Genomic DNA, 13671 nt, shown 5'->3' on the forward strand with positions numbered 1-13671 from the left:
TCCTGTTAAACCTCAAGAGAACCCCTGTTAGCGGGGACTGAACAGAAGAAAGGCCCTCTGCCAACCCTACTCCATCCACTACTATATCCAAGAAGAGAACGAGTCCTCAGTGAGGGGCTTCATCACACTCTTTTCCAGTCTGAGCTCTAAGGAACTCACAGCCAGTGGGGCCCTATCTCCACTTTCCCACATAACATAATCCTACAGGGCATCTTCTTTGCCATCAAACATTATGGTTTGACATAGGGCATTTCCAGATAGGAAAAACTCAGCCTTAAGATCTAGAAGGATCTGCCTCCAAATCCTATCAGGATTTCACCCATAAGAATAATTCTACCAGTGGTGGGGCATCTGGGTGGCTCAGTCAGTTAAGTGACAGACTTCAGGTCATGATCTCATGGTTCATGGGCTTGAGTCCCATGTCGGGCTCTGTGCTGACAGTGTGAAGCCTGGAGCCTGCTCTGGATTCTGCATCTCCTTCTCTCTCTGCACCTCTCTCTCTGTCTCAAAAATAAATAAACATTAAAAAAAAAAAAAAAGAATAACTCCACCAGTGGAATGAAGACAGAGTTCCTAGAAAGTTTGGCTGCTTGCTGGATATTCTAAGTTCTTTGCTTTTTAAGCACCTATAACCCCAACAAGTCTCCCACCAGACACAGGTGAGTCAACACTCTTAATCAGTAGTTAAAGTTACTTAACTATTTGCAGTGCTAGTAACTTAATTACTTGTTTTAGCTATCTACTGTTGCACAAAAAACTGTCCCAAACTTGTGGCACTGAAAGACAACCAACCATTTGTTATGCTTTCAGATCAGTACAGGAGACAGCATGCATTGTTTATGTCTACTGTGATATGGGGGCCTCACTCAGGAAGACTTAAAAGGCTGGAATGTCTTAAACGGCTGAAGGTCAAAATCATCTGGAGGCTTTTTCTACATCTGACATCTAGGTTGAGATGATTCCAAGGCTGGGCTCAGCTGGGACCATCATTCATGTACCAATACTTGACCCCTCTCCAGCGTGGCTTTCCACAGCATGGTGACTGGAGTTCAAGGAGGAGTACCCAGCGAATGAATTTATGTGGAATGAGCAGTCTAAGAAAACTGGGGCAAAGATGCAAAAGGCCTTTTTAGGACCTAATTCCAGAAATCACTCAGCATCACAAGAGGAGACTTAGGGCTCACCTCTTAATGGGAGGAATTTCAGAGTGTTTTGGGCAAGTTTTAAAATCACAACACAGAGGTGCCTGGGTGGCTCAGTCAGTTAAGCGTCCAACTCATGATTCTGAGTCAGGTCATCATCTCATGGTTTTGTGGGCTTTAGCTCTGTGACAGGCTTCACGCAGAGCCCGCTTAGAAATTCTTTGTCTTCCTCTCTCTCTGCCCCTCCTCTACTCATGCTCTGTCTCTCTCAAAATAAATAAATAAACTTAAAAAAATTTAAAACCACCGCATTGCTGTTTAGTGGACAGTGGGAGCTGTTGCGCCTTCAGAACTCCCCAGGTAAGGTGCTTGGCTACTGGCGTGATAACAAATATGTATGCAACTTATAATTCCCACTTGGCATTGCAGTTCTAACAGAGTAATTTAGGAATCTTGCATTTTCTCCTTAGAGACCCCAGCATTCTTACTCTGAAACAAAATGTGTAGTTCAACCATCTCACTTGTGTTTTCAGAGTTTTTTAAGTGCTCAATTTGAAATGCTGGAGCATTTCAAATATATCACTGGTTTCACCATTAGGGATGGAAATGTTTCCTCTGGCTGTCCAGCCTCCATTTTCTCACATTAAATGGATACATCAATTTGGATTCTAGTCCTTGCAGAGCAGAATAGAAGCATTTTTTACACCTCTTCTTCTGCAGTAGCCATGCAAGGTCCCTTCACTGTGTGTCCTCTCTGGTTGAAGTGGCTAGAGACCTAGACATGGTCGCATCTCAACTCTCTAGCCCCTACTGTCAATCCTTTTACATATTTATTGGCTACTTCTATTTCATCCCTGGCAACCATCTTGTGTGATACTTTACCCACTTTTCTATTAACATTTTGTATTTTTTAAGGAAAGGCTCTTTTTACATTTACATAGCAGCACTTGGCTTCCTTTTGAAATCAAACATATATTTTAAGTTTTTTTAAACTTTCTTCTTGCATTTCTTTTTCTTTTTTTATCTCCAATTTTCACAACAAACATATGTACTTTTATAATTTTAAAAAGTAAACACACACCCATAGAGATGGCTACTATTAAAAAAATAAAAGAAAATAACGGGTTGGTGAAGATACAGAGAAATTTAACCTCATGTAGCTGCTGTGGAGAAAACGATGGTAGTTCCTCAGAAAAACTAAAAATGCAAGTACCACATGACCCAGCAATTCCATCTTTAAGTATCTAATTAAAGGGATTCAAAGAGATATTTGTACACTCAGCATTTGCTACATTAGCCCAAAGGTGGAAGCAACCGAAGTGTGCATTGACCGATAGATGGGTGGACAAAATGCAGTCTATATGCACAGTGGAATATTATTCATCATTACAAAGGAAGGAGATTGTGACACATGCTATGACATGGATGAACGTGGAGACCATTATGGTAAGTAACATAACCCAGTGACAAAACGACAAATAGTGTGCAGTTCCACATATATGATGTACTCAGAGTAGTCACATTCGTAGAGACTCGGAGTAGAAGGGTGATTACCATGGGCTGCAGGAAGGGAAGAGGGGGGAAGTTATTATTAATGGCATGGAGTTGCACAATGTGCCTGCACAACATTGTGAATGTACTTAACATCTACTGAACTGCACACTCAGAATGGTGAAGATAGTGTCTTTTATGTTGCTTCCTTCCGGTTTGCATTTACTATGTCAGATTTGGTGTCAGAGTTATGCTAGTGTTTTGAAAGGAGTTGGAAAGCTTTTGAAAATCCTTTAATGACACTTTGAAATAGCTTATGAGTTGGATGGGGTTTTAAGGAATCATTCAGGTTATTCTCTCTGGCTCCCTTCCTCCCGGCTATCGCTGCTAAAATTCAACTCTCACACATTCCCTGCCCCCACCTTACTGTAGACCTCATTCCTTCCTTCTTTCACCATTACCCCTGCTCTCTATTTCAAACCATTTCCACCACTGGGACAGAGCAGGTTTTTCGTGATGCTATATCTTATGGTGGGAAAAGGACAGATCCTATGGAGTTAAGGGCTGGGTGTGGGAAGCCCTGTGCTCAGTCCCTCATTAACCTCTCATCCATCCTTTTTCCCCCTCATAAAAGAGCCAAACAAGGGTGCCTGTGTGGCCCTGTCATTTACGCCTCAAACTTTTGATTTAGACTGAACTGGTGATCTCACAGTTGTGCGATGGAGCCCTGTATCCAGCTCCGTGCTGAGTGCTGAGTGTGGAGCCTGCTTGAGATCCTCTCTCTCTCTCTCTCTCTGCCCCTCCTCTGCTCTTGTGCACACTCACATGTTCTCTCTCTCTCTCTTTAAAAAAAAAAAAAGAGCCTAACAAATTTCTAGCTCCTATACCATCTCTTTCCCTTCCTCTAGAGACTTACACCCTAGGGGGTGCCTGAGTGGCTCAGTCCGTTAAGTGACCTGACTTTAGGTCAGGTCATGATCTCACAGTTTGTGAGTTTGAGCCTCATGTGGGCTCTGTGCTGACAGCTCAGAGCCTGGAGCCTGCTTTGGATTCTGTGTCTCCCCTCCTCTCTCTCCCTCTTCCCCACTTGTGCTCTGTCTGTCTCTCTCTCTCAAAAATAAATAAACATTGAAAAAAAAAAGAGAGAGAGTGAAGTATGTTTGTGTTTTGTGTTCTTGTACCTTTCTATTCCTAAGCTTTTTCTGAGAGATCAACTCTGATCTCCCTTTTGTGTTTTCCCTACTGTATAAAAGAAACACGAGCAGCAGAGAGGGTAGGGACTGGGAGAGAGATCTTAGGGAGGAGCCCATTAACTAATACCTCATTGTAGGAACTTTTAGAGAGCCCAACATGGGTGTGTGCTAGCTTCAGTGACAGGAAGTGACAGTGATGTTTCACAGCCACCACTCTATAACACATTACTTGGCAGCTCTCTATGCAGTACTGCAGAGAGTCTGCCATCTGGATGCTAACCTGCATCTTCTCCCCAGTCAATCTCTTCTGTATTAGCCATTATTCATTTGAAAATTTAGATCTAATTATGCCTCTCTCCTGCTTAAGTCCTTTAATGGCATCCCATTTCTTGGAATATGATAAAAACTAAAACCTGTAACTTGCCCTGAGCTCCCTATAGAGCATCTGTCCAGTCTTCCAGCAACCCAGATAGCCTCTTACCCTAGCCCTTGGCTGAATAAAGATCTCCACACCCTTCTGGTTTCCAGTTCCTCTCTTAAACCTGGGTCTGGAATCTGCTTGACTAAATANCTACCACCATCACTACCCCCAACATTATAGAAACTCCCTATTCTTGAACTGAGTAACTGCTTTCCATTTTTCAGTTCATATGTTTAAGGAAGCTTTCCCAACTACTCAGAGCATATCAGACTCCCCTGTTGTTTGCTTAGAACTCTAGAATCGTGTGCCTATTTTTAGAGCACTTCTGGTATATTTCAGTATTTGTAGGATCATCTGATTTATATTTGCTCTCCTCCCTAGGCTGTAAGCTCCATGAAGCCCATGAATGTGTTTGTTTTGCTTCACATTTTGCCCTGGGTGCTTAGCATAACCATGCAAACAATAAGAATTAAAAAAATTTTTTGGAATAAACATAGAAATATAAAGATAAGGTGGGAGTCTGTTCTTTATCACATTGGGTCAGGTGTTGGGGTGTAGGGGGATTAATTCACAACGCTGTAATTTCCCCTGCGTAGAAATAGATGCAGGAATCAAGCAAGTAAAGATAAAAACATTACTGTTCGTACTGAAGAGAAATGGTATGATAAATGTCATCTCTAATTAAAAGGGTTATCAGCTGCTTGGAAACCTGGTTGATTTCATGACTAGAAAAGGAAATATACAAGGGGAGCTTGAAGTGTCTTGCAGTAAAAATAAAGGCCCTTCCTAAAGACTAATGGAGACATACTGAAAGGACACAAGAGTTGGTTTCCAATACACAAAGAACAATAATGAATCATAATTTGTCAAATAAGCAAAAATTCATTAATCCATAATGATACTAAAAAAAGCAGGAAATGGGGGAATAAAGGAAGTGGAGTAAAGGGGAAAAAAGCTCCTATTTAGAGTGGAATGTCAGTTAAAAATGTAGAAGGAATGGCAGAGTAGAAAATGCAGTTTGCAACCACCATTGTAATAACTGTTCTCGGTGGATGCTAAATCCATTGGGTATAAGTCTGTTGGGGAACAGGATATTCATATAGTTTCAAAGCATCAGTCTGCTGATTATTCAGTATAAAGGAAAAAGATACCTTTAACATGAAGAGTTCAGGTGGGTGGCACCTTAATGAAGGGATGGAATTCAGCATCAGAGATAAGGGGGCAAAATGACCTACCTGCTGTGATACAGTGGGAAGCACACATCATCAACATGGTTTTATTGCTAAATATTTAAGTTGAATCTTAAGGGAGCATCATTACTTTGGGGGTATTCTGCAACACACTCTGGCTTTTTTCAAATTTGTCAATGTCTGGTAAAAAGGAGGGGGGTTATGCGAGATTATGGGAGACTAAACGGACAAGTAAATGCAGTGTGAGGTCCTTAAAATAGGTATAAAAGAAATTTTGAGATAATTAGGAAAATGTGCTGTTTGTAAAAGTAACATGGGGGCACATGTACCCCAGTGTCCATAGCAGCACTCTCCACAATAGCCAAAACATGGAAAGAGCCTAAGTGTCCATCAACAGATGAATGGATCAAGAAGATGTGGTTTATCTATGCCATGGAATACTACATGGAAATGAGAAACAATGAAATCTGGCCAGACTAATCTGACAGTCAAATAAGTCAGGCAGAGAAGGACAAATACCATATGTTTGCACGTATAGGAGGATTAGGAGGAACTTAACGGAGGACCATGAGGGAGAAGAAGGGGAAAAATAGTGGGGGAGAGGGAGGGAGGCAAACCATGACAGACTCTTGAATGCTGAGAACAAACTGAGGGCAAATGGGGTGTGGGGAAGGGCAAGGGGAGTGATGGGCATGGAGGAGGGCACCTGTGACGATGAGCACTGGGTGATATATGGAAACCAACTTGACAGTAAACTATTAAAAAAAGAAGTTTATTTATGTTGAGAAAAAAAGAGAGAAATTATGGGGGCGGGGGTGTAGAGAGCAAGGGAGAGAGAAAGAATCCCAAGCCCAGGCAGGCTCCACACTGTCAGTGCAGAGCCCTAGCCAGGCCCTGAACCCACAAACCTCAAGATCATGACCTGAGCCAAAATGGGATGCTTAACTGACTGAGCCACCCAGGCGCCCCCAGATAATTAGAGAAATTTAAATATGGATTGTAGATTAGGTAATATTAGTATATCAATGTTAAACTTCTTGAGGGTAAAAGTGATATAATAGGTAGAATAATGACCTTGGTTTTGGGAGATACCTATTGAACTATGCATGTTCAGCAGTGGGGAGAGTGAGTGGCAAATAAAGCACAATGTTAACAATTAATGAAAGTTGGGCGCCAAGGTGGCTCAGTTGGTTAAGCATCCAACGTTGGTTCAGGTCATGATCTTGCAGTTCGTGGGTTTGATCCCCCTGCTGGGCTCTGTGCTGACAGCTCAGAGCCTGGAGCCTGCTTCAGATTCTGTGTGTCCCTTTCTTTCTGCCCCTCCCCTACTCATGCTGTGTCTCTCTTTTCTCTCTCTCTCTCAAACATAAATGAACATTAAAAAAGAATCTATTAGGGGCGCCTGGGTGGCTTAGTCGGTTAAGCGTCCGACTTTCGCTTGGGTCATGATCTCGAGGTTCGTGGGTTCGAGCCCCGCGTCGGGCTCTGTGCTGACTGCCAGCTCGAAGCCTGGAGCCTGTTTCAGTCTGTGACTCCCTCTCTCTCTGACCCTCCCCTGCTCGCACTGTCTCTCTCTCTCTCTCTCCTAGAAATAAAAAAAAAATTTAAAAAAATAAAAATAAAAAAGAATCTATTAAAAAAACAATGAATGTATGTGGAAAGTATGTAGGTGTAATTGGACTATTCTTTGAACAATATAAGTGGAGAGTATGTAGGTTTGAAATTTTTCCAAATTAAAGCCGGGGAGGTAAGTATTTGGAGAAGATGACTTCAAGCCTGTTGACTAAGTGGGCTCGCTGAAACTTCCTTATACTTAAATTAGACAGCCTTACCTTGTCGTAGTCACTCCTGCACAACCACCAGCTTCTCCCAGCTCCTGTTCCGTGTGCCCCTTGCCACAGGGCCTATCCTTAAAAAAATTGGTGTCTCCAAGCAATAGAACAGATTTGGCAACCTTGGTAGGCAGGCAGATCCCAAAGCAAACCCAGCAGAACCCGAGCCATGCTTGCTGTCTCACCTTCTGAGCTCACTGCTCAGGGAAGTTCCAAGGCCAGAAATAGGGCTCTAGAGCAATGGTTCTCAAACCAGATTGTACATTAGAAGCACTTGACAATCTGATGCCTGGACCATTTCCAGAACAATTAAAGCAAGTCTGTGGAGGAGGAGCCTAGGCAACAGTAGTTTTTGAAGCTCCTCAAGTGATTCCAACATACAGACCAGACTGAGAATCACTACCCTAACAAAGTCTCTCCATGTGGAAATCGCATGAAGGGAAGACTGGAGTATTCACTCCAAATGTCAGAGAAGAAAAGCAATCCACTGGGGAGCCCTCAGGGTGTGATAGGATGTAGGCTCAGAAAGGAAGAAAAGGTCCTGGGAGCTTACACAATCTAGAACCCTTGCACCCCCAACCACGCAGCCCCTGCATTGCTAGAGCCTCTATCCTTGGTCACAGGATTGCAAAACTTTTCTTACTAGCTTTAGCAGCTACTGTGTAGACCTCATAGGATCTTCTGCATAGACAATTACATTGTCTGCAAATAAAAAGAGTTTTACTTATTCTTTCTAATCTGGAGGCTTTCTATTTCTTTTTCTTGCCTTGTTACACTAGTTAGAATCTCCAGTATGATGTTGAATAAAACTGATGAGAGCAGACATCCTTGCTGTGCTGCTGGACTTAGGGAGGAAGTGTTCACTCGTTCACCATTAAGTATGATGTTATCTGTAGGATGTTCATGGATTCTTATCACATTGAGAAGCCTCCCTTTTATTCCCTGGTTTGTTGAGTGGTGTGTGTGCACACGCGTACGTGCTCACGCGTTTGTATCAGGAATGGATGTTGGAAATGGTCAAATGCTCACGCGTTTGTATCAGGAATGGATGTTGGATATGGTCAAATGCTTTTTGTGCTTTTTCTTTTCCCTTATCTTAAAAAAAGAAGTTTTAAGAACAGAAATTCCCAACATAACAAGAGTAGACAGAACAGTCATAAGGAGCCCCCATGTATCTATCATCCAGCTTGGTAGAAATGCAAATTCTCAGACCGCCAAAAAGTCCTACAGAACAGGAACTCTGGGAAGAGGAAGGAGGCTTGGAGAAGATCACTACATCGCGATGATCACACCCAACATTATAAACTGCAATTCCCGATTATCTTCAAGTATTTGTTCAGTGTTCCAACTCTCAGTTGTCTCTTTTTAAAGTTTTTAGTTGTTATTATTTTTCCGGTTGGTTGAATTCTAATTCAGATAATGTCCACACGCTGCAAATAGTTCATTTGTCTCTTAAATCTCTTAGGGGTTCTCCCTCCATTCTCTGTTCTCCCCCTTCCTTGCAGTGGCAAACACCTGCATATTACAGACTCTCCCACATTCCAGCTTTGTTGGTTGTGGCCTTCCATATTCTTCCATCCTCTGCGTTGCCTAAAAATTGGCAGCTGGGTCATAACAGTGAGGTGTGGCCAGGTTCTACTTGTAGCGGGGGCAGGGGGCAAGAATCCTTAGTAGATGGGCTTGTGGGCCTTTTCCCTTAAAAATGTTTCTTAATGTTTTATTTATTTCTAGGAGAGAGAGAGAGAGAGACAGCGTGAGCAGGGGAGGGTCAGAGAGAGAGGGAGTCATGGACTCTGAAACAGGCTCCAGGCTCTGAGCTGGCAGTCAGCACAGAGCCCGACATGGGGCTCGAACCCACGAACCGCGAGATCATGACCCAAGCGAAAGTCGGACACTTAACCGACTAAGCCACCCAGGTGCCCCGGTCCTTTTCCCTTCAAAAGCGCCTGGCCCAAACTGGACTGCAGTTCTGTGATTACTCCGTGCTCTGCCTCAAGCGCATATCATTGTACCTCCTCTGTTTCCATCTCCTTGAGTTCTTTACTTTTCCTGGCCCACTTTAGAGACCTGACTTGACATTGCTTATGGCTTTTATTGAACATTCCTTTAGGATGCTACTTCTGGTAACTTCAGCTTTGAACGTAGAACACATGAGAGGGAGGCAGTCTCTCCTAGGATGCTGCCCAGGCCCTCAGGACACTTTGTGGTGGGTCCACAGAACCTTACCAGCAGCTGTCAGCCGGCCTGTGGGAGAGGGTCAGATAATACCATTTCTGTGGTCATTCCTCCTTTGTCCCTTCTCCCCAGAGCAGCTACTTTCAGGAGACCTGCAGTCAGGTCTGGCATCTGCATTTTCGTAAGTTTTGAGGGTTCTGGTGAATGGACAGCCTGGGAGGGTCACTTCATAGCGAACTCTGTGTAGATACTCTTCCTCCTACTCCCTCCTTGGAGCTGGAATCAAGTCAGTCACGGTCCTGGTGTTAATTCCAGGAGTCATGCATCAGAGATTTTTTAGAGATAGCTATAAAAGAAAATGCAGTCAAATAGGTTTGAATGACTACAAAGTCCCTGTTTGATTTTAAATGAAAGGAGAAAGTCTAAAAATGGTATATCTAGGGGTGCCTGGATGGGTCAGTTGGTTAGGAGTCAAATGTCAGCTCAGTTCATGATCTCACGGTTTGTGGGTTCAAGCCCCACATAGAACTCTGTGCTGCAGCTCAGAGCCTGGAGCCTGCTTCGGATTCTGTGTCTCCCTGTCTTTCTGCCCCTCCATTCTCCCTCTCTCTCTCTCTCTCTCTCTCTCTCTCTCTCTCTCTCACTCTCAAAAATAAATAGAGGTGAAAAATTTTTTTAAATGATATATCTAGTCAAGCCGGCAACCACTGTGTTTCATCCACTAAATAAAATCCTTTCATCCCCTGTCCCTCCACATTCATAGTTAGTTTCTGGGTTGCCATGTAGATGGACTAAATTCCCAGTAATTTGTAAGTTGACTCCTGTTCCCTCTCTGGTCTGGGATAAAGTCCTTCTTGTTTCTTTCTTTTTCTTACACAGCAAAAGACCTGTGACAGTTATCCTTGGGGGTGGAGGCTGGAGGTGGTGTGAGAATGTCTACTCAGGCCATGTTCTGTTTCTGGATTGGAGTGCTTGTTACCAGGGTGTGTTCACTTTGTGAAAATTCCTCAAACTCTCTACAGATAATGTGTATGTTTTTGTCTATATATGTTACAATCCAGTGAAAAGTTAAAAGAAAGAAGGAAAGGAGGAAGGAAGAGAAGAAAGGAAGGAAAGAAGGAAGAAAGGGATCTGTTTTGGGAATGAACAAAAGAAAACTATGAAACATAAAATAACCATCATAAGTAAGGACAAATGCTTAAAATGATTTAAAAAATATATATATATCCAAACCAGTTTCAGTTCCTTGACTCTGAAAGAAGAGTGGCAGTGTTGTAGGCAAACACAATAACCATTGTTGCCTTCCAGATAGCTCAACAAGTACAGACACTCTGCCCCAACCCGCTCACAGACCTTCTTTGTTCCACAACAGCTTTTGCCACACAACCTCATTTGCATCCCTGCTCAGCTTAGTAATGCTCACCCTGTCCCACTTCTCACTCTCTGGGCTCCTGTGGTTGTTTGTAGTCTACTGGCCCTGGATGCCAGGATCATCTGTTGCTACCACCAAGATATCTTGGTCTTTTCCACCCCGTTGAATGTCTTACCTTGCAGGATGCAGCCCCTGCTACAACTTACAAGTGTCTGGCAGTGAGACCCGGAAGTAGTGTCTTCTGAAAGTTCTGCTCATTATCCATCTCTGTCTACTCTGCTTTTTTTTTTCCTTGGTCGATTGAGTTCTTTTTGCTATATTAACCACATTTGCTATTTCAGGGAACTTTCGTAATGAATCCTTTATTTATTTATTACTTATTTATTTTTTTAAGTAGGCCCCATGCCCAGCAGGGCACCCAACGTGAGGCTTCAACTCACAACCCTGATATCAAGACCTGAACTGAGATCAAGAGTCAGACACTTAACTGACTGAGCCACCCAGGCTCCCCTGTGATGAATCTTTTAAAAATGCAGATGATTTGATACTAGTTTTTAGTTTTTTCTTAAAAGTGAGCTTAGGTGCTATGGTCAAGGTGATTGATCTACTGACACTGGAGTTTATCATTGGCCTATTTGTGAGCTACTCTAAAGTTCAGTAACATGTACTGATTTGTACTTCTGGTGAGGCTAAAACTGGAATCTGGTGCCTTGGGCAGTAAAATGAAAGAGAAGGTATTTGGTAGATGTCCAGAGCTTAAGCTTATAGAAAGGGAACCAAGAATGGGGACAGGCTCCTGATCAAGCTGTCCCCTACTCAGGGCAGGGTGGGGAAATGATGTAAGTGAAGTGGCAGGAGTGGGCAGAAAAGCCTAGATTCAGGGGTGAAGCAGCAGGATTGAGGGCCAGAGAAACAGGTCAGAGTAGTAAGCCCAAAGGGCTGAACTGGGACAGTGGAGAAGTCCTTTCTTCTCTCTCTATTTCTCCTTCCTCTAAGTCCTCATTTACCTGTAAGGTTCCAACTTACCCAACTCTATCTCCCCTGCCCTTTTGATTTAATATTTTCAACCACGAGCCATCTCTATTTGGATGTTTCACTGACAGTCAAATGCTACATGTCCAAACTCCAACTTCTTTTGGCTTTTGACATGTATGACTTGGGTGAACTCTCCAATACCAGGAAATATTTTCCCCATAACATGCATAAACATGGAGAGTGGAGAATGTCAGGTCATATTGAGTAAGGGAATACCTACTCCTACCTAGGTGGAGGTATAGGCTCACTTACAAACTGATGACATACTCTTGCATACTAACCTCCAGTGTGAGAGTTTTAAGGTTTTGCCTTATCAAAATTAAAAATCTGTACATGTCATGGATCTCTGGAGTCACGGGTAAAGAGTCAAACCATAAAATGCCTATGGAATATAGATACTTGTAGGTATCTCTGTAGGTAGAATCCATAAAACTGAATTTTTTTTAAATGTTTAATTTATTTTTGAGACAGAGATAGAGACAGTGTGAGCAGGGGAGGGTCAGAGAGAGAGGGAGACACAGAATCTGAAACAGACTCCAGGCTCTGAGCTGTCAGCACAGAGCCCAATGGGGGGCTTGAATCCACAAACCGTGAGATCATGACCTGAGCCGAAGTTAGACGCTTAACCGACTGAGTCACCCAGGTGCCTCAAAACTGAATTTTAAACAAGCTACTTTGGCAATTCTTATGAAGAGTACAGTCCCTCCTCTTTGTTCCTTCTTGCTTACGCAGACAAATCCTGTTTCATTGTGACCAACAGTCAATCTTTCTGCCAGTCTTCCAGGTGTCATTTAGAGGCATGTTTGGCCTTTTCTTCTCCCTCACCCCTTACTTAGTTCATTAAGTATTGAAATTTCCACTATCCCTTCTATTGCCATGTAGTAGCTAGAGCAAATATTTGAGAACTTGTGTCTACAAGATGTATCAATTTTCTATTGTCAAAGAAGAGACTACTATATATTTAGTGATTAAAAAAACCCGTTTATTCGCTTATAGTTTGGTGGGTCAGAAGTCTGGAATGGGGTGGCTATGCTCCCTGCTCAGTGTGTTAGGTGTCAGAAGCCTGAAATAGAGACATCAGCCAGGCTGAGTTCCCCTGGGGAGGCTCTGAGGGGACATCTGCTTCCACGTTCATTCAGGGTGACAGAATTCTGTTCCACTTCCAACCCCTGACTTCTGCAACCAGCTAGAGAAAACTCTCCTCTTAAAGGGTTCATGTCATTAAGTCAGGCTCATCTAGGTAACCTCCCTGTTCTGAGGTCAACTGATTTGGAACCTTAATATCATTGGCAAATTCCCTTTACAGCAGCACCCGGGTTAGTGCTGAAAAAATGGGAGAAGAAGTAGGCACATTAGGCCTGGGAATGTTGGAGACCATTTTGGAATTCTCCCTACCATACAAGAGAAGCAGAATTCTAAGAAACTCTCATGTATTTCCTTAAGTAAGTCTTCCAATAGCCCTATGAAGCAGGTATCACTGTTATTTCCATTTTTTGGATTAGAAACTGACACATAGGAGTCTTGCCCAAGGCTACACAGCTGTTTTTGTAACACTTTAGTGCTGTTGGATTTTCATTTCTTTGTTCATTCAACTACCTTCTAAATGGCTTTCCTGTCTCCATGATCTTCCTCCTTGAATTTGTGCAAGCCAGTCCAATGTTAGTTAAAAAAATTTTTTTGCCACCAAGTGGCTTTCCTAGATATAAAGAATTATACTTAGTTATAGCAGCAAAGACGCATGGTTATGATGTGGAAAAAATTGAACTTATGCCCAAGTATGAGAATCCATTCAGCTATATCCTTGGCAAAGGTTTTATTAT

This window comes from Crocuta crocuta, unplaced genomic scaffold, assembly GCF_008692635.1.
Source record: "Crocuta crocuta isolate KB4526 unplaced genomic scaffold, BGI_CrCroc_1.0 scaffold91-1, whole genome shotgun sequence".
NCBI classification, from domain to species: domain Eukaryota; kingdom Metazoa; phylum Chordata; class Mammalia; order Carnivora; family Hyaenidae; genus Crocuta; species Crocuta crocuta.